Source organism: Phasianus colchicus, chromosome 5, assembly GCF_987193195.1.
Source record: "Phasianus colchicus chromosome 5, bPhaCol1.hap1.1, whole genome shotgun sequence".
NCBI lineage: Eukaryota > Metazoa > Chordata > Aves > Galliformes > Phasianidae > Phasianus > Phasianus colchicus.
In genome coordinates, this window is record NC_143440.1 from 42,242,426 (window position 1) to 42,263,659 (window position 21,234).

The 21,234-nt window shown below is 37.5% G+C and overlaps 1 long non-coding RNA gene across 1 annotated transcript in view; it reads left to right on the top strand.

Annotated features, from left to right (window-relative positions):
- The window catches only part of LOC149917880 (uncharacterized), a 53,982-nt gene that overhangs the window by 29,379 nt on the left and 3,369 nt on the right, over window positions 1-21,234 (top strand). The window lies entirely within an intron of this gene.

Consider the following 21,234-nt stretch of genomic DNA (forward strand, 5'->3'; position numbering starts at 1 on the left):
GCAGGCAGCAAGGTTAGATGCAGACCCTGATAGAACAATTAAAATGATAATTAAATGATAATAACAGTGACAAAAATATATGATATTTCCTTTCCTCCTATTAATGACTAGAAAGAATACTATTTTTGACACTGGAGGATAATTACATGCCAGCCTTGGGAGACATATTTGAATGCTGAGCTGTGATGTGGAAAAGAAAGAGCAAGCTGAGTATGTTTTTGTCATTTCTGTGGCTTACGTTATATGAAAGATAAGAAGTGTTGTTAAGAACTGGATGATAAGATTGGAGATTATAACCAATTGTTAAGTGACAAAAGGATTTGATGGCTTGAGTTTTTCTTGGCTTACATAGTGAAACACAGCTAGAACAAACCATGCATAATGTATAGTCTAAACTACAGTTCAGCCTATATTTTATATGTGATCTACGGTAACGTTAATTGGTAGGATTTTTGCCACCTTGAGTGTTGGAAGTCTGACTTCATGGACAGGTTACTTTCAAAAGATAGTAGTCACCTGTCACAGATTGATTTAACTGGGGTCCAGAAATGAGGAAATTAATGTCCATGCTTAGAATTGTTTGTCTTAAGATCTTTTCTCTTTCCTTGAAATGAAATGTGTCTGACACATGGGTGGTGATAGAAATGATGAAATTTGTTCTGGATTACATCTAATTGTTGCAGAGCTTGACAGGAGCCTGGAACTGTTCAGTCTCTGTACATTACTATTAGTTTTGAATTCATTAGAAATTATGGTGTTCTACCATAATGGCTGCTACCATTAACTAAGGATGTACAGCTTGTCATTCACAAGCTTACTGTAGTGAACAAAGATACACAGCTTGGTGTATGTTTCTAACACTGTTTGTATCAGGTCAGTAGCTGGAAGCACTTATCTATTGTCTACAGGCTGAGCAGAGAATGGTGGAGATCAGTCCTTAGGAAAAGGGTTTGGGGGTGTCGGTTGATGAAAGATTCAACGTGAGTTGGCATTGTGTGCTTGCAGCCTTGAAGGCCAGTTTTCACTTGGGTTACGTCAAGAGAAGCCTGGCCAGCAGGTCAAGAGAGGTGATTCTGCCCCTTTAATTCTGTTCTCATGAGACCCTACCTGGAGTACTGCATCCAGCTCTGGGGCCTCCAACACAAGAAGGATATTAAGCTGTTGGAATGGGTCTGGAGGAGGGCCCTGAAGATGATCAAAGGACTAGTGCACATTCTGTTGAGGAACACACTGAGAGAATTTGTGCTCTTCAGCCTGGAGAATAGTAGGCTGTGAACTGGAGGGGGCTGACAGGAAAGTGTGGGAGCGACTTTTTATAAGGGGATGTTTCAACAGGATGAGGGGAAATGGCTTTAAACTGGAAGAGGATAGATTTTGTGTAGATATTAGGAAGAAATTCTTTACTGTGATGATGATGAGACGCTCTAGCAGGTTGCCCTGGGATATTGGATGCTCTCTCATAGCCAGGCTGGATGGGGCTTTGAGCAACCTGATCTAAAAGGAGGTATCTCTGCCTGTAGCAGACAGGTTGATTGTAAAGTTCCTTCCAACCCAAGCCATTCTGTGGTTCTACTGCCAAGTGATAAAGCATTCTGGTTGTAGTTAAAAGTTTCCAGAAGGACTATTAGAAACAACTTTGAAGGGGATTTGAAAGTAACATTAAAGATTAAGGAATCTAAAGTGTTCCTTAAGGCAGAATAATCAGCAAATCTAACTTCACTGTTCTAACCACAATGGCTGGACAGCCGCCATTAATAGCCACACATCTTCATTATCCTAACTATCTCTCACAGGTAAAAAGATCTATTAATACACACTTTGAAGAAGTCTGTGAGAAATAAAAGTAATATCTGCATAGATTTTACTGATCAGCTTGAATGTAAAGAACATAATTAACCCTCCAGCAATGGCTATTTCCATTTTGAGACATTAGTCCAGACAATTCATCCACAAAATTCCTCATTTACATAATTAAAATAATAGCAATTCTTAGTATTGAGTTTTCTTGCTGTGTGGAAATTTAAAGGGGAAAAAAAGGGTTAAGTAGTGTTCTAAAATATGCAAAAAAAAAAAAAAAAAAAAAAAAAGCCTGGAACTTTCCTTGTTGTATCTGAGATTGGTTTATAGATATATAACACAAACTTGACAGCACTGTATTGTTCTGTCCCAGGAGGAACCTTTAGAAAATGATAAATACAAACAAGTATAAAAGAATGTGACAAAAAGATAGCTGAATCTGGAAAGAAGATGAAAGATAAAGTGCCTAGGTAGCAAAAATTGTATTGAAAATCTGAGATCTGTACAGCTACTTCCACTGCAGATATAAAACAATAGCCTTCTTTTCTTAGATAACTCTCTCCTTTACAAAAAATAAGGATCTCTGTCGCTAGAGGATCTGGCTCTCTTAATAACAATAGCTGATCTATTTTTCAGGGAGGGAGAATAAGGTTTAGACATAGTTATTGGCCAGAATGTTGATCAGTTGTGACTATCTGGAGATTTTAGGCATGAATTTTCAGTATTTTATGTCGAGGAAGAGAGAGCAGATTAGGATGAGAAGAAATGAGAAGAATATAAATAAATATGTCTTGGAGTTTCTGGAAGTGAGTGGAAAAGAAAAGGTCAATCAGCAAAACAAGCTGGTAAGCATAGGGAAAAATGGAAATTGGAGAAGTCAAGCTGAGCTAGATATTGCACAGGACAGCAATGGATTCTTCAAACATTTAGAGAAAGATATGAAACAGCAAAGACTCAAATCATCGTGCTTAGTTTTTTTCTAAATGTTGAAATCAAGGGTACATGAAAATGTTAGTAGAGGTATAGAGATGAAAATGGCAAAAATTGTAGTCAGTTAATAACAAAACTCAAGAGTATGAAATGCTTTGGTTGAGGTACTGCAGGAAAATATTCTGAAGGCTTGTAGCCTGTTTCAGTCCAAAACCAGGAAAGATTGGAAACAGTACAGTGAAAAAGGGAGTAAACTCAGTGTGAATAATATATGCAGCCTATTAATAAAAATATTAACTAAGAGCATAACTAAATATGTGTAAGGGAATTGGAAATGGGATAAAAGCATGTTTGAAAGAAAATGTGGTGGCTGGAGCTGCTAGGAGAAAATTCTTACAGAATGCCTTTTCATCTGTAATCGACATTTAAAAGCGACATCAATTCTCTCTCTTTCAAGCTGGCAAGTAATCACTAACAGTGTAATAAGAAAAAATGCTCTGTTGTGGAGACATTATAGAATAGTAGTAACTTTGAGCATGTTTTGCAGAAATAAGTGGCAACTGGCTCAAGGAGCTGAGATGCTGGTACCAGCATCGTGATATTGGTGGTTTGATGCATACAGCAATGTGCCTGTATGCGAGATAGGCCTGAACAACCTTGAGGGAGTCTTGTTATGAACCGTATTTATTTAACAGTAGAAATACAGATGTCATCCTTGAAGCACTTGTATTCAAGTGGCTACACTGATGATCTGGGGATCTGTACTAAGAATGCTGGATGCAAAAAAAAAAAAAAAAACCAGCAAAATACAGCAATAACAACAACAACAAAAAAGCCAACAACAACAAAAGCAACTTGAAAAACCAACCAAAACAAAATGATGGATAATGCTTTTAATTATCTGCTTTAATTAAAAGAAGGACATCGAGCTGTTGGAGTGGGTCCAGAGGAGGGTCCTGAAGATGGTCAAAGGGAGTGAAACTGGAATTCAGAAGGGCACGCCAGCTTCTCTGCTTGGTCCCTCAAGCAACTCTGGCTGTTGAATTGAGCCCACTGTTTGAATCTGGTATTTAGAAGTACCAAATAAAACAACAACAGAAAAAAAGAAAAAAAAAAAAAGGAAAAAAAAAATAGTAACAGCATGGAAGTGAAAGATATAAAAACAAATCCAGCATAGCTCTGTGTTGAAATGTGCTGAACAGTTTGCAGGGGTTGTAAGCTGATGCAGCAGTAGGGAGCATGAGAAGAGAATGCTGCGATATTTAAACCAGAGAGAAAAAGTTGAATTCACAAGGGGATCTTTTTCTCCTGATGGTACTCATATTTTGTAAAGTCTTCATTTTTTTCCTCAGTGACTCACTTCCTTCAGATTACTTTAGTTAGATACAAGCATGCAGAGTAATACAGTAGCAATGTAAATTTTGGAGCAGACAGGAGCAGAGTTGGCAAGTAGCTCTTCTGAGACTGCTCCTGGTGTACAGTGTTCAGTCAGGTTAAACCTGAAAGATATTACAAAACTTGAATACTCATATTTAATGCCTTACGACACTTAACTGTATCCAGAAGGATGCCCATTAAGGAAGCTTGCAGGTATGTAGAGGGTACAGATAGTGTTCAGGTAGCAACAATCTAAGTGGAGAAGGCAGAAAAAAAGGGCAGAGAGGTTAAAATAATTTTAAAAAGAAAGTATAAATATTTAAGACACAGAGATAACCCAGTAACAGAGCCAAAAAAGGAACCCAAGTTTAACAATTTCTTCTTAATCTTTAGAATAGAGAAGGAGTTTCCAAGCTGTTGTATTTGTTAGAAGTAGCAGCCTGCAGCCACTTTAGGGTCAGAGCTGTCCCACTGCAGGACTGGAAATAGCACTGCTGCTGTCTGCACTGGCAGTTGGGGGAAGCCTCTGGCTACCTTGGGGTGGTGTCCCCTGTTATCTTCCTGTTCAAGCCTTCTCTCTCTTCAGCTTGTCTTCTGCAATACCTGCAGACATAGGGAAAGTGAGGGGTTGTGGCTGGATAAGAGAAGCTACTTAAAGTGAAGTTAAAATCTCTTTCACTTAGTCTTATTTATTCCAGTCCATTTAATGTTTCCCATTAACTGCTGAACAAATATAATGACTCAGACATTAATGAAATCTATATGAAGGGCACATGGCTTAAGTGGGAACTGACTTAAATGCAAAACGTAAAGAAGGGTTCTGCAGAAGATGGAGATGACTCATCTGGGTAACATTCATGGTGGAGGGCAGTAGATCAGGCAAACAGAAACCTCAGGATGCAGTGTTGCCTAAAAGCAGATAGCAGAAGCAGCTTGCTACATCCCTATAATGCTGACCACTTTTCCAGTGGTTGTGGAAGGATACTGTGCAGCAGCTGAAGCTTGAAGTTAGAAATACTGCAGGAAAATAAAAACTTCCCTTTCTTCCCTTTAAAGTATAACCTGTGTAAATGTGTACAAGTTTTCCCACAAATTGATTTTCTTATGTTTTATAAAGCATCTCTAACCCCCTCCTGTTTAATGAAAAGGAAAATATTCCAGCCATTAAATAGACAGCATATACAGAACCGATACTCGTGAGTATTCCCTTCAAAGCAAAACTCTTGGTCCTTAGTCAATTTTCCACGTATCTATGTGTGAAACTGCCATAATACTGCTCTTGGACTAGCAAATGTTTCCTGATTTTCCATTGCCTGTGATTATTTTTTTGCAGAGGAGGTGAACGGCTCAAAATCACTTCAGATCTGCTCTGGATTTGGTCTTTTGCAGTCAGCTCCTAGCTCAGAAGCAAACTGTGCCACAAGTTACAATTAGTAAAGTGGAAAGAATAATATTCCTCTTTTCACCAAGGTTTTCACAATGAGTTGGTGATAGAATTAAGCAAATTCTCTTCAGGTCTTACCTTTTTCTTTTCAGTATTTAAAGAGATTAATTTAAAGGTACTTTTCCTATTGAAAAAGATTAATACATGGGATTATAGATGTCCAGTGCTCTCTACATTGTTCATTATTCCCATGTGTATGTACTGCGGATATCTTGACAGCTTACCTAGATAAGGACGTTTTTCTCTGGCTGTGGCTGTTAATACGTGGAGGGCTGTTGTTTCCTGTAGCAAGTTGTCTGTGCTGGCCAGAGCAAGACAGTAATGCACAGCCTGCATGAGCAGCAAGTTAGCTGCTGCAGTTACTCTATTGTTGAAATCTGCTGTTAAAGAATATGAATAAAAGAGGCTTGGACTGTGACACCAAGGGGTTTAGCTACTGCTGAGCAAGGGAGGGAGTGTGGATTTCAGAGTTTATGTTACTGATTATTTCAGCTAAGTACACTGCATTTGTATTTATCTGAAGCATATCATGTGTACACTGTTATCCACATTCAGTTAATTATTTTGGCTGTCCTGAAGTTTTTTGCTGTGTGTGTGACCAACAACCTGTCTGTTCAGGAGCCTTTGTCTGACTTGTTATGAAGGTCAGATGACAGAAATCTACCAAAAATCTTACAAAATATGTGGTGGCATACTCAGACTGACAGTGACCAATCATGTACTTTTGATAATGAAGGTATGTGGTATGGGCAATTTTTTCCCCCAGCTGTGCTTACTATCTAGAAACAGAGGGCCTTCACTCAAAATACAGCATTGCTGCATGTGTTACAGGTACCATTAGCATGTCTGCTATAGGTTAAAATATGGTTATGGTAAATGTTTAGTGGTAGCATCACATTACTTGCTGCCTTTTAATTTAGCTACACTTAATATGTCATTAAGTCATAAGCATAGGGTATCTATAACCTAAGCATGTGTTTCTGCAGAGCACCTTCCCTCCTGTCCACTCTTGGGGTTGCTGGATTGTTTGGATGAAATCCAGAAAATCAGTCCAGTGTGACACGTGGGTTCAAAATCCAGTTCTGTTGCATGTTGACTAGTGTTTCAGGGAAGCACTGAAGTTTCTGTAAAAGGAGATAAGCAATCCCTGACTTCTGCCCCTCTTTGAATTCTTGGCTCCCTGTGTTGCCTTTGTATTGCGCTGCCTCCCTGCTTGATACTGGCTCATATTGTGAAGATGCTGGAATATGGTAGGATCAGGGATGATTATCGTTATAGATAATTTTCCCTGAATATAAGTTGATCATGGTATCAGAGACCTGGAAGCTGAAATCTCTTCAACTCCTTTTTTTTTTTTTACTGGATAAAGAGAGGTAGAAGACAGCAACCGTGGGCTTAGATTCATTATCTGTTTTGTGGCAGTAGTATTGGTAGTTTGGCTGAGAGTTTCTCACTAGCTAAACAAAGGGAAATCAGGACTCTTAACTCTGTTAGTTTTCAATTCAAAGTCAGCAAGATATGGGGAATTTCTCTACAACTAAGAGGCAACCTACTGAAAACTCTGTGCCTTTTCAGCCATGTTTCCTGGAAGGAGTAGACTCCTCCAGGATTCAGCCCTTCCTCAGCTCCCATCCTCTGGACTCCAGCCTTGATGCTTTCTTTTCCTATATCTTTGATATTTTGTCTGAAAATATCAATACTCAGCAGTGATACTGCGTTTTAGCATGTCATAAAGATGAACAAATGCCTTCTCAGCATGTGTGGTAAAGAGAAGCTTTGTAACTTGATCTCAGAAACAAACGACTGAGTTTTAAAGAGGCTAACACTGTGCCTGGACTGGGAATTGAACTACCATCCAGCTGAACAGAATTTCAGATCCAGTGAATTAATTAAAAATCGATTCAAACCCTAACAGTAATTTCTTTGTTAACAGGAAGAATAACATAAACCAAAACCAACAATCACAACCAAACTGCACCCAAACTAGGATAAGATCTTGCCTGACAATGCAGGTTCTCTTCTTACCCTCTATGCAAAATCAGTAGTTAGGTACTGCACATCATCTAGATGCCTGTTGTTTGTTGTTCTGCAGTCACAAAACCAGATGATGCCAGACCAATAATCTTATATCCTTGAGGTGTTTGTATCTCATCTGATCTCCATGTAATGGATTATTCACTGTACTTGCACTAGGGGGTTGAATTTCATTATTCTTATTAAGATGTCATTTCCCTAGCTACTTCATTCATTTTCATTTTGCAAAGTCCTGTGCTGAAACTTTGGTGGCTTTGCTAACCAATTACAATAATGTCTTTCAATTATGTTACAAGGAAGAGAGACTCTGGTAGCTAATATTTAGAATGTGAAATGTTCGTCTTTTATTTGGCCTGACACTTGAGATACGTGAACATCCTCTGGTACTATTGTTACACTGAAACATTTATAGAGTGGGATCAAATCACACACATTTTAGACACATAGAAAGAGACATATTACCTGCCCGAAGGAGCAGGTAATTTTAAGATAAGGCAAGGCAAATATAAGGCAAGACACCTGACAACAGTTTTGTTCAGAAAGACTCTAGGGTAGCAGGGAGAGAGGCAGGTTGGCAGATAAGCTCCAGAAAAATATTTTAAATGTATGACAGTATGTGAGGAGGCACAGTGCTCATAGTGGGAAGTGAAATCAGATGAAGGAATTAGTACCTGTGACTGCAAGCAAGGGATAAAGGGAGAGCTGTACTTTGCCATCCCTTTAAATAGTGCTACATCAGAGTAGTTTGCCTGGGAATTGAGGAGCAGCTAACTTTAGATAGGCAGGACACAGGGAAGGTCCAGTCTTGTCAAGGAATTTAACCCAAACCTCTTATGCCGTTTTTCATTCCATGCAAATTTTCCTCCTGTTGCTACTGCACTGTTTTTGTGTCTCAGGGATGAGGCTGACAAGGAGAGCTATAGGTAGAATACAGCACTGAGCTGACTTCTCTTTGCAGCTTATAAGTTGATCATGATAACAGTGACCTGGAAAGCTGAAATCTCTTCAACTCCTTTTTTTTTTTACTGGATAAAGAGAGGTAGAAGACAGCAACCATGGACTTTGATTCGTTATCTGTTTTGTGGCAGTAGTATTGGTAGTTTGAAGAATGAAATGGGAGATATGCAGTAAACAGCATCAGATCCATGGCCTTTGTGAGTCATTGGGATGAGTCTGTCTCTTTTTGATGCTGTTTTTCAATGAATAGTTCACCCAAGTGAACTCTCCAAATGCATTACTGTTTCAAGAGTGTCATAGGTGTGACTGACAGTTAAAAGGCTCAAGATGAGAACTGTATACTCATGAGCTTGCAAGCCATTGTTTCACTTATACTTTCTGCTCAGAATTGACACGTCTCTAAGGAGAACTAACTGAATATATATATATATATATGTGGATATGTATATATGTATATGTATATAAAATTCGGCATGAGAGAATGACCTTTGTCTCAATTGCATAGAGTCAGGAGAAGGAGATGCTGCAGCAGGCTCAGCAGTGGTTGCAGTTGTAACAGCTCTCCCCTGCTTATCCCATTGACTGCCCTAAAGTCTGAGATCATTACATGCCAGAGGAAGAAATGCAATATTTGGACTTAAAGATCTCAGAGAATTTTATGAATGTTAGTAGTTCACTCTAAATGCCTCCAACCACCAAAACTTGCAAGGAGGCTTATGTTAAAAATTGTGCTCATACATACTTCCCTGAGGACTTCTAGATTATCAGACTGAGTAGACTTACTGATGTTTTTGCATGCCAGAGATGATGTTGGTTCCAGTGTGACAGTGAAACTTTTAAGTGTACCATAACAATGAGAAGAAATCAGATAAAGTCTATCACTCAGGAGGTCTGGTTTCAAGTGTCTGCCTCACAGCTTTCTAGAACATATTACCTTATCCCTTTGCACTTGACTTATCTATGAATGCAGATAACATTTGTAGTGACAGTTGTTTTATTAGATATTGAGCAGCTCTCAAACACTATGTTTGTTAAAGGTTCATAAAATAAAGTCTGTTGGCCCAGGCCAGGAATGTGCACTCAGAGGGGGTTCTGGCCTTGCCAAAAGCAGACCAAAAAAATATATATAAATCCAGATGTGTGATTTGTCGAGAATGGGAAAAAAAACAAGGCTCTGTGAGGTTAGAAGTATATAGTATACCATTGACAATCATGAGATAAAAGCTACTCTGTCTAGGAATAGTAATTATTAGGGAGCTATCAGCTGTTCATACTTCTGTCACAGATATGGTGAGATTTCAGATAGAGACAAAGGTGTTTTCTTCTATTCTAGAAGCCTGTGGTTTTCTGAGCCTCTCTTCTCATTTAACAACTTTACATTTATAGTCCTTGGCTGGAAGAGAAAAGTATGGGTTATTTTTCTTTGTAAGAGTAACACAGTCACATCCTTTAATTATAGAAATCTATATTTTTTGAGAAATGCATATGCTGTTGCTAAGATGGAAAAAAAAAAAAAGAAAGTTTCATAGTAAAATCTGCTTGCAGTGGGGATGAGGGATAATGACCCTATCTAATAATAGTTCACAAAGCATTCTGGGAACTTCTCACATTTTCACACTATTTGCAGTGTGACTTGATTTACTTTAACATAGGAGAACAACTCCCTCAAATTTGTCTACATTTTTCTGTTTGAAGATCTCCTCAAATGACTACTGCAGTAAGAGAGTTATAACTACTTTTACAATTATGGTTATATGTGTTCAGATAGAAAAAACTGTATACCTTACTTCACTAATCATTTCTTATATCTTGCTTTAGGGTTTTCTCTGTAGTGGTAGAATAAAGGAATCCTTGAGTAATTCATGAGGCAAGGTAAAGTTGCCCTCAGCGGTGCTACAATTAATATTTTGCAATACTTTTCTCTGTACTGTGGCTTAGAAGTATTGGTGTCATTTTTTGTATTTCTCATATATGATTCCATACTGGCATTTTATTTGCTCATTAATCAAGAAACACAGACATTTTTCTGGAATGCCAGGGACTACCTGTGACTAAGATTGGAGTAGGAGATAAAATTGCTAAACACTTGCAGGAGAACCTTTGGTGAAGGTTGTGAGTCTGTTAACGCTGCATTTTTTGTTTGTATCCTCTGTTTTAAGTCACCTAACTCTAAATATTATAAAAATCAATACATATTCAAGACAAATGCTCACCATATTGTACATCTTATGGTTTACTCGTCTATCATAGTTCTGTAATAAAAGTGTAATAGTAACAGCTCTGGTTAAACCAGAATTCCTTAGTAAGCTCAGAAGAAGTAGAATGTAATATCACAAAGGGAGAAGTGTCAACTTTTGTGGACAAATAATCAAAAGACCTGAAGTAAAGTTATTTTAAACATGCTTGATTTCAGGCTTTCTTTTTAAGATATGTCAGGACTTCATGATAAATAGTAGATATTTCTGCATTTGTGTATTAAGTTTTTCAGGATTTCACTTTTCTACACATACATTTCAGGGCTGCAATTAAGATCCGCAAGACTCCTAGCTTAGCAAGTGCTGCAAAAAAAAAAAGGTTATATACAGCATGATTTTTGCTGTAATGCTTGTTGAGACATACTCTGTTAAAAATTTGAAAAAAAAAGTTATGATCAGGGTCATCAAATCATTCATAGTAGCAACAAAGCCTCAGTGAGGCAGACTGTACAGCTTGTGCTTTGTGTAAAAGATATGCACAAGTATGGGTAAAGGACAAGAAAGGAACACAGAAATTTTAGGCAAAATGAATAGGAATAACTGAATGGGGTGACCCAACCTGTTCAACTCAAGCAAGTCTAGAACCTTCAGTTTGAAATTTGTTTTATCTTTTTAACAGACTAAATGCTGTTGATGGTGACCTTAGGAGGCAAACTCTTTTCTAGGAAGAATAAGGTAGCAGGAGCTTTAACTGCGAGGAACAGTAAAGCTAAGGGATATTTGCTGACAAACATTAACATCACAATGAAACAGTAGGAAGGGCTCTGAAGATGGCTTATTAGGTATATATATTAAGTTAGTTTGCTCTGAGGGAAGCTGAGGAGGGGATGCTTTGCAAATCCCTCACTGCGTCTCCCTCATTGCTAATAAAGGCAGAGAACTGGGTGAGGAGGGGAGACACAGAGAGGTCTTTTGGCCAGAGGAGATCCAGCCCCTTGCAGTTATAGAAAGGCTTTGATGAGGTTGATGAGTAGCCATACCAGAAGTACTAGTGAAGAATGAAAAACATGTAGGAAGTTAGCATACTGTGGTTTAGGGCAAGAGGTAGGATATATTGTGATGTATATGGCTTTGTTGGTGTGAGATGTACTGAACTAACTTCCTTTTGAAGCCCTAGACTAAATGGTTTCACAGTTTGTTAGTGAAATGTATGATTGTAAGGTTATTTTCTACAGTCTTATTTACTGTTTGATAGGTTGACTGATCTTTTATTGAAAATAAATGAAAGGGATTTTTTGACATTGATTTTTTCTATTGGATCAGTAAGCTGCTTTAGAAGAACAGAAGAATTCAACTCAGCCTAAAATTATATCTGTTTGTAGTTGAGGCTGCAGAGTTGTAAATCTTATTCCCTCTAGGACATTAATCCACAAAAGAAGGTAGCATATAGCAAATCTAAATAACATTTTTAGTGACTTGTGTCTTTTGTTTTGTCCTGTCTCTTTCCATTGGTGTCCCAATAGGTGCAAAAATAGCAACAAAACAGCAGTGGGAAACAAACTGTAGAAGTAGTCAGGACACGGGAGTAGTCTGAAAATGCAGTCAGCAACATAGCTGCATTTAGAAAATATTAACAGATCAAGTGCTGTCATGGTTCTGTAAAAGGGAGGTTTTTTTATAGCCCAAGATTTGTTCCAGCTAGGTACATGATAATTGTAACTATGGTGGTCTGGATGTGAAAAAAGTAATTTGAAGTAAAATATGAGAGTCATGTCAAACACACACAACTGTGTAACTATAACTGCATGTGCAGGCTCCAGTGCCATCTGTTTGAGCATAGATCATGGAAACACCATAGGTCTATTTCACCACACCCTGTGGGTAACTAATTTGTGTTATACACATGTGTTATACACATGCACATGAGTTTAAGTGTCTGATTAACAGGTTAGAAGTCCTGTCATTTTCCTTATGAAGCCATCCCTGCAAAGAGAAGAGTTACGATCCACCATAACTCATGTGGGCAGATTATTTGAAACAATTCAGTGTAAAGGAATATTCTTGATGACTCTATTGTGGGCGGAAGACAGGCAACACGTTTTGGTCTTTATAAGAACTTTTCTCAACTCAGAGCTCCAGATATGCACACTTTAATTTTGCATGCATTAAAACTCACCCAGCTCCTTCACTGTTGGAAAGGTGCTGAAAGGTATGAATCCCTCAGAAGATCTGGTATGCAAAGAAGCAGGGCTTCTAAATCTTTTTTTAGAGACTCTGAATTCCACGTGTGAAACTTTGCAGGCTCCCTTTATGATGGGATTTCAGAGATAAATGGGGTGGTACTGTAGATGGATGATTTAAAATTAAATAAAGTCAGTGTTATGTTGATCCTTTACCCAGTCCAAGGTATTGTGGAGCTGCTGTCAGAAGAAATTGGAAAGAATCTGAGCTATTAAAGAACTGGCATCAATGTTCTGGAGAGAAAAAGTGGAATTTTTTTGTGTGTTGCAATAAGACTTCTGACTTGCATAAAGAGCCTCATAAGAAGAAGGAGCTAAAAATTTGTACTAGTAAGATAATATAATAGTTCTTTTCAGTACGCATCCCAGGCATCTGTCTTTATGGCTATTTACAGCCTTATGTTCTTAAAGTATCATAGTAATTCTTCCTCAAATCAGAAATAGCAGACAGGTATTAATTGGCTTCTATCCATTGGCCACGGTGCATTGAAGACAAAGAAAATACTAAAATACGAATTTTGGGTTGAGGAATTGCAAGAGACTCCCTCTTTTGAGATGGTCATGATATAAATGGAAAAGAAATTCACAGCATTTCTTTTAATATATGTATATATTTCTGTGGCTATATCTCCTCTTATTCTAAAACGAAGTGAAAACTTTTAGGGGGTGTTAGGTAATACTTTTTCTTATTACGAGATACCCACAAATTCAAATAATCTCAGAAGATGAGAATGTGCCAGTAGGATGCATTGGAAGCACAAGAAGAATGGCATGGCTGGAACTTGCATTGCAGACTGGGGATTATCTCTAAAGAATACACGGCTGTCACAACCCTTAGTGCCCCTTAGTACCATCTGAAAAAATGAGTAATTTTATCTTTTTATGCTACAGATATTAAGCTGGTAATGACTTCTATTCCTGTTGTTTTGATACACCATTTTTTCTATAAGCAAAATCAAGCAATACTATATTGGATATCTCAAAACTTTTTATGACGCAGCCTGGTCTAGTATTAAATGGGGAGGTTGATGGCCCTGCATGTGTCGGGGGGTTGCAGATTCATGATCCTTGAGGTCCTTTCCAAACCTGGCCATTCTGTGATTCTGTGACATATTCTCTTTTATCAATTGTTTTGGGAATTGACAACATTAAAATGTGAAGCATCTCTTTCCACTTGCATGATCAGAATGGTAGATGAATTTAATTAAAAAAAAAAAAAAATCAATCAGTGAGCCCTACTAAATGCCAGACTACTAAATTGTTCTAAAATTCTTCATGTAGTAAATTTGGCTGAAGCATAAGCCTTTTCTTCTTCAGGACTGTCTTTGATCCTGGTAAATGCTATTACTGTTCTCCCTCCCAGTAGCTACCAGGGTCATTATGCAACCATAGATATGATGGAATGGTTTGTCTGTCTTTGAAGCATGCCAAAGACAGTTACACATTAGTAATAAAAACATTTTCATAGCCCATTTCACCCCTGCTTACAATCACTTAGCACTTTTTTAATATAAAAACAAGATCATTGCCAATATCTTGACAGATGATTCAACATTCATGAATCACAAAGGAGAATGGAATCAACTAGTGAGTGATTATTTAAGGGAACTCACTATGAGAGTTTCTGGAATGAGATCCCAGAAAATCAACATATCACATAGCATTGTTAAGGGCCAAGAATTATGGTTAAATGTCAGCAAGAAAGGATTGTGTAAAAGGCAGAAGGGTTGCTCTGAATGGAGGAAGAACAGTTTTAGTGGTTCTGGACTATCCAGTCTCAAATTGTGGTGCAACTGTTAAGGGCATAACACTTAAAAAAAAGTTAGAGAGACACTGCGGGTGTCTGATGTTAAGAGGAACGCTACAGGCAATAGAAAGAAAAACAACTTAATATAAAACCTTAGCTCAGAAATCTTCATGAAAGAATTAAAACCTAAAAGATAAATCACAGTGTGATGGCTTAAGAAATCCGTGTACGTTGAAAATATCCCTCTTCTATAAATTTTCAGGGACCACCAACTTTGGTGAAAGTTATTTTATGAAAAAAAGAGTGCTGACTAATGCCCAGTGAACATTGCTAGGTCTGAGAATAGAGTAGAATGCAATAATGTAACACTTGGCAACCTCTGTATAAAGATTTTCTTTATGCTTTTATTAATACCGTAGTGGGTTTATCTTTTGTTCTCATTAGTCAGTTATTCTCTAGTCATGAAATATATATGAGTTATTGTAAGTGATTTGCTGTAGTCTGTTATGAAGGTAATGAAACTGAGAAAATCTTTATCAAGTATGTACACCGCAGGAAACTGGATAGCAGGTGGGTAGTTCAGAACATTGTCCTCAGGAGAAAAAAAAGAGACATAAAGAAGTTTTCAGCATTAACTTGAACACAAACTACATGTTTATTTTTTAAAAACTCCTGGGGTAAGGTGAAAATAACAACTACAAACAAACATGTGCTTGATAGTATTTAGTTCTTCTAGGAGATTTTAAAAACATTCCTCAAAACATCATTGTAATTGCTGCTGGATTTAGATCTCCTTAATGCCAGAAGTTTGTAGACTGAGGGAAGAGCTCTTCCTTCACATTTGCCAGTGGTCTGTGTATTGAAAAAAGCTACTGCTGAGTATAGAATGATACTCAGTCATAGAAATAGAGACTTTTAAAGCCTGAGTCTACTGAAGGAAAACATGTCCAGCTGTGTGAAGAGGAATATACCATTCTTAAAACAACTCATCCAGGCTTTTCTCTCTAACAGAGGAAGCTTCAATTTGCTCTCATATAGCAAACCATTTGAGAATGATCTTTGAATATCTTAACAGGAAACATTCTTTTGATGGGACTCAAAATTGGATGTCCCTAAAGGGAGATAAAAAACCCAGGAAAATTCTGAAGAATAGAAAGCTCTCTCAAGCAATGGCTGATGAAGCAGCTGAAGGGGGGATTTAAAACAGACTGTCACTAAAATTTGATGTACTTTCTGCTTATCAGTTTTAATTTGATAGAGTAAAATGAATACAAAGAACAAAACAGACCTGGAGTCCTGTTTCCAGAAAGCTCAAGGAAGGGCTTTTCCTGCAAAGAGAGAAAACAGAACTCCTGCAGGTCAGGTCCAGGCTGTGAAAGTGAAGGCTATTTTCAAAAAGATTTAAGAAAATTTGATAAAACAACTTGTTACTTTGTGCTGCGGAGGTGTCTGACATTTGAGTTAGAATTGTATGGATAAAAGGAAATTCAATGTGTTTCCTCTAGAACAGGTGGAAAATAGACATACATACATCCTCAGTATCTACCTTGTAAGTTAGAAAGCCTTGTACTGTGTGAAAATAAATAGGAAAATAATCTATTCTAGAAGATGCACCAGCAGATGTGTTTTGTCTCTAGATAATACAGGGTTCTCTTTCTAACGGTTATAATATGCACAATTTAGTTCGTTGTGCCCTCCAGACTTTAGTCAGTGCCATTATAACCTAAATAATGATGATGGTGCCTTTATGAAGCATGGAAGTATTGGCATGAAAGCAGTGATCTGACAGAAGAGCTCATCTTGTGCTACTAGTAGCAGTGCTGAGAGCATTGTATTAAAGCACCTAGAATGTCAACTATATGCTAAAATTCTTTAACAATTTAAAAGAGGAAAACTAGTTAAAATAATTTTGTTCTTCCCACTTGTATAACAATTTTCTTGTTTACAGAAACGTTCCTTATGTACCCTTAATGTGTTCTCTATTGTTATAGAGGATTTCTGTGAGCATTTAAAGATAAAACTATTTTTCCTTAACTAGTGGTATTTCTTCCCTAAGTAATGTGGTAATCATAAGCTTGCAAAGGCATGACTTGATTTGTTGGAATAAATTTTGAAATGACCCAGACTGTCAAAAACTCTCTCTGTACATATGTAGCATATGAAGCACATACAGTCTATGTACTTACTGCAGATAGTTTTCCTACATTATAGTATATTGTATATACATTGATGAGTAGGAGTATCACCACTAATTTTTTGGAGTAGGATGAAATACAGAACTTCCTGTATAAGGATTTCATAATCTTTCTGGAGAAAAGGTTACTGAGAGCAGAGCTGAGGTCTAAGGAGATTGTCAGTAGGAATCAAAAACTTCTTGAAGTAAGGGCTTAGATATTAGAATTTGCCTGTGAAGTTTGAAGTGGGAGTCCATTTGTCAAAAGGCATTTTCTTATCTTATACTAGTTTTTAAAACCTCATACATGACAACATGAAGGAGAGGCTGATAGTTATCGAGAACTGTGATCCTGCTTTAAAGTTCGCATTTTAATAAGTGAATAATGTACACTTCTGATCAGCAGGTGAGACAACTGTGATATATCATTTGGCAAACTGTTGCCTATCAGTGAACACAGTCTGATCTTTCCTTTGTTTATTGGCCTGGTGCCTGTTGCATCAATTCTTTTGTACAGCTGTCAGTGTCAAGCTTTCTGGAAGTACTGACATGGTTGTTCCCTACTGATGTGACCATATTTGTCACTGATGTGAAAAAGTTAATATAATCTGTCCGAAATTGAATACATTTATAACACATTTTGTGCTAAAAGCATAATTTTCGGTGAATCTAGTAAGAACTGCTTCAAGCAGCTGCCCTGAGACTGTAGTCCCAGTTACTGACCTCTTTGCCAAATGCTTTTATAATTCTTGATTCTGTTTAAGAGGCACCTGTAGCTTCTCCGTGTTTTCTGAAGAGAGTATTGTTTGCAGTTGACACTGACCAATAGCAAGATCCCTCATTTATACAGTAGGTGCTTTATTGTGTGTGGTTTAATTTTCATCATGTTCCTGTTGTGTCTGGGCTGTCAGGTTGGCATGTTCTTCTAGAACCATGCTGCTGCCCATCCTTCAGCTACATGTCACTCACACAGAAATGTTTATACAAGGAGTCTAGTCACAAATTAGGTGACTGGGATGTAGTGGCTGTAACAGAGCAGCAGCCTTGATAGGTGCTCTGTTGGTTTGCTGACAGTGTGATGGAACTTCTGCAATGGTAGCTGACGTCCTGCTAAACAATTAGAAAAAAATATTTAATTGTATCGCAGTTAAAAGTAAATTGATATAGTCAAAAAAATAAAAGTAAAAGAAAAGTAAATTTGAAATAGTTAAAACTCAAAACACTTTCCTTTATTATGCCTGTCTTTCCAGGCTCAGATAACTTCACTGCATTCCCAACTACTATCTCCAGCTCAAGCAGCAGCAGGAAGGACAGTGGGAATTGTGGTCAGTCCTCATACTCCTCTATTCCTGTGTGTTTCCTCCCATGGGATGATGTTCTTCCTGATGTATCGGTCCTTCCCATGGAAAAAACAAACCAGTCCAGCATGGGTCCCTGATATTTCAGCATCAGTAGAAAATGATAATCACTACCACAGGACAGCTTTTCAGACAAATTTTATGTTTGACAGAGTTGATCTGGAACACTTTGGGAAATGTAGAATGATTCATCTGTAATTGCTGAGACGTTGAAAATAGCCTCATTACACAAATATATTCTCTTTCCTGTTCAAAAAATAGCATTGAAAAGAAATTAATTTACTTAAACCCTTCCATCTGTAGGTGTAGGGAATTTCCATCAGAATGTTCTCAGGGATTTTGGATTGCCATAGATTTAACTGTAGAGAGAAATCACATCATAAAGGTTTTTTTTTACAATGAAATAAGAGCAATAGTATTTTTTTTAATTGCATTTGGATGTGTCATCTCTGAGTTTTGTTCAGCAGATGAGTTAAGCAAACCCTGGAGGACGCTTGACTACTTTGTCTGGAGGCTTCTGGAGGCTTCTTCTAAACAGAAGGAGTTCAGGAAGAGAGTCTCTATATCACTGTGACCTATACAGAAAGGGGTAGCATCAGAGTAAGAAGTCCAGGACTGGGAGTTCTGTAAATGCTATTATACTCACGCAACTTCTGTAAGGCTGAATAAAAATGCTGATGTGGAATAGATATGTTAATTATTCTCTTCCAGGCAGCTGGAGAATTTAAAGTAGGAAGGTGAACACAGGTCAAGTAAATGCTTTAACTTAAGTATCAATGATTTAGAATATTTGGAAATAGGAATATTGCTTTGCATTTTAAAAACCTAACTTCTTCGTCTTTGTGGTATTGAAACATACAGTTTGAATATGAAACACTCAGAATTCAGAAGTAGATTGATTGTCAGTACCCTTTATAAACCAAGTGAGAAATAATTGTTTTTTTGTAATCTTAAGCATCTTAACTCATCAACGCTAGTGAGCACAGTGCAAAGCTAAATTGGACTCCTTGCTTGTAATATCCATCTGTCATTGGAAAAGGTCTCAAAGCAAAGCTGGACACAAGACACTGCAATATAGAACAATTCAGTGCTGCTGTATAAGCTTCCCTAAGGAGCTTGTCTTCAGTTATTTTGTTATGCTGTGTGTGAAGTTTAAGAATTAATGATTTAGAGAAAGAAGGAGTCACTTCTTCATGTGGCTTGTCAAAGAAGATATATGCTCTTACTCAGTGCCAGATCTAGGAGTTCTGCTGCAGAACAGAGATGAAGACAAGCATCCCCAGGATTGAAGAGACATGTCAGAAACTTCAGGGTATATGGTGTTTACAAAGAAAATGTTGAGGTTCAGGGGAGATTTATGTAATCATTTCAAAACCAGTGTGATACAACAGAGTCAGTTTGGCAAGTGGCTGACAAGGGGCTTTTGTTTCTTGAGAGTTTTCTCTTCGTGTCCTTATGAACAAAAATCTTGATTGAATGGAAGTTAGATTGCTTTTAACTTCAGTGAGATGAAGACTTCACTTGTCAGTTCCAAGTTTTATGTAATTTGTAGTTCTCAGATCGAAAAGATAGAAATTTTATCTAATTGTTAGTGAACACTAGCATAGCCACACAAAAGAATTAAAACTATCCCACTTTTGTGAAGAGATCAGCTCTCCTCCCTGATGGAAAGATATTTTTCCTGCCTGCCACTGGAATCTCTTTAGTCTGAGAGACTACATCAAATGAAAATGCATTCATCTTTCCACACCATTTAGGCTATTGCCTACTTAATGGAACATATAATGGGTTGAAATTTCCACCTGGTGGTTGAGATGTGAGATGGATCCCAAGGGTATAATATAGGCTGCTTTTTAATATTCCAGTGGTACTGCTTATAGAGATATACCTCTGAATTTAGTTAATATTATGGCTTACAGAAATCAGTGGCATTATTTTGCTTTGCATTTTCACTAACTGTTGCCCTGAAAAGCCAATTTCAAGTATGAATTAGACATACGTATGAGCTCAGGGTTATGGAGCTCTGGATAGAAGTTTGGTTGAAGGAACAGAGAACAGAAAGGGTAAAAATAAAGAGTGAAGTGTTTAGTGCTGCACTGACTTGGTTTTACATGAGACATGAGGTGACTGAAACACTTTTTCATTGAAATCTGTAAGTGCTGCCAATAACAGAATATTAAAATATACCCAGATATTGACAGAAAGCCCATCCTCCTGTATTTTTTTGAGAGAATACTAAGGCAAGAAAAGGAAAATCTCAAGTGTTAAAGGATAAAATAGAGGGAGCATATATGTGTTCAGCTGTCTTTGTTGGCCTACAAGAGGAAAATTTGCTAGACAGGTACAATGAATAGACATAAAATCATTTACTAGGCATGAAACAGCCGGTCTATTTAAAAGGAGCCTTCACAGAGTCCATCACTTTCAGATACCTATCTTGCCAACATGTGAGTGGAAAAAAGCACAGAGTTACCCTGTAAGAAGAAAGAAATTCTGATGCACATAGTAAGAAAAGATCAAATGCATTCTTCTAGAGATGCAAATCCTTGTGAAAGTGAAATGCCAAAAAATATACCTAGTAGTATGTTGCATCTGAAATTGCATATGATTCTGATATTACAGGATTTGGAAATGAACATGCTGAAACTACTTGTCAAGGAACAGAGGAGATAACAGGCCAAAGACTTATAATCTATGTTTTGTTTAAGCACTTCTCTAAGTACTTCAGTTCTTTTCAGGTGGATACAATGGCTGTCTGTATGGGAGAGTTTGGCATGACATAATGCAAGGAAGTACGATGTTTCCTTCTGGCTGTCAGGGAGATGTGATTCCGGAAATGATGAGTGGTTGGGAGAAGGTTGTGGCTGAACTTCTCCTGTCATCAGGAAGAAAAGGAGGAGGAAGGAAAAAAAACAAAACTGTTGTGCTGTGTTGGAAGACAGTTGTAAAGGGTCAGGTTTGCTGTTCCTGTGAGTAATTGAT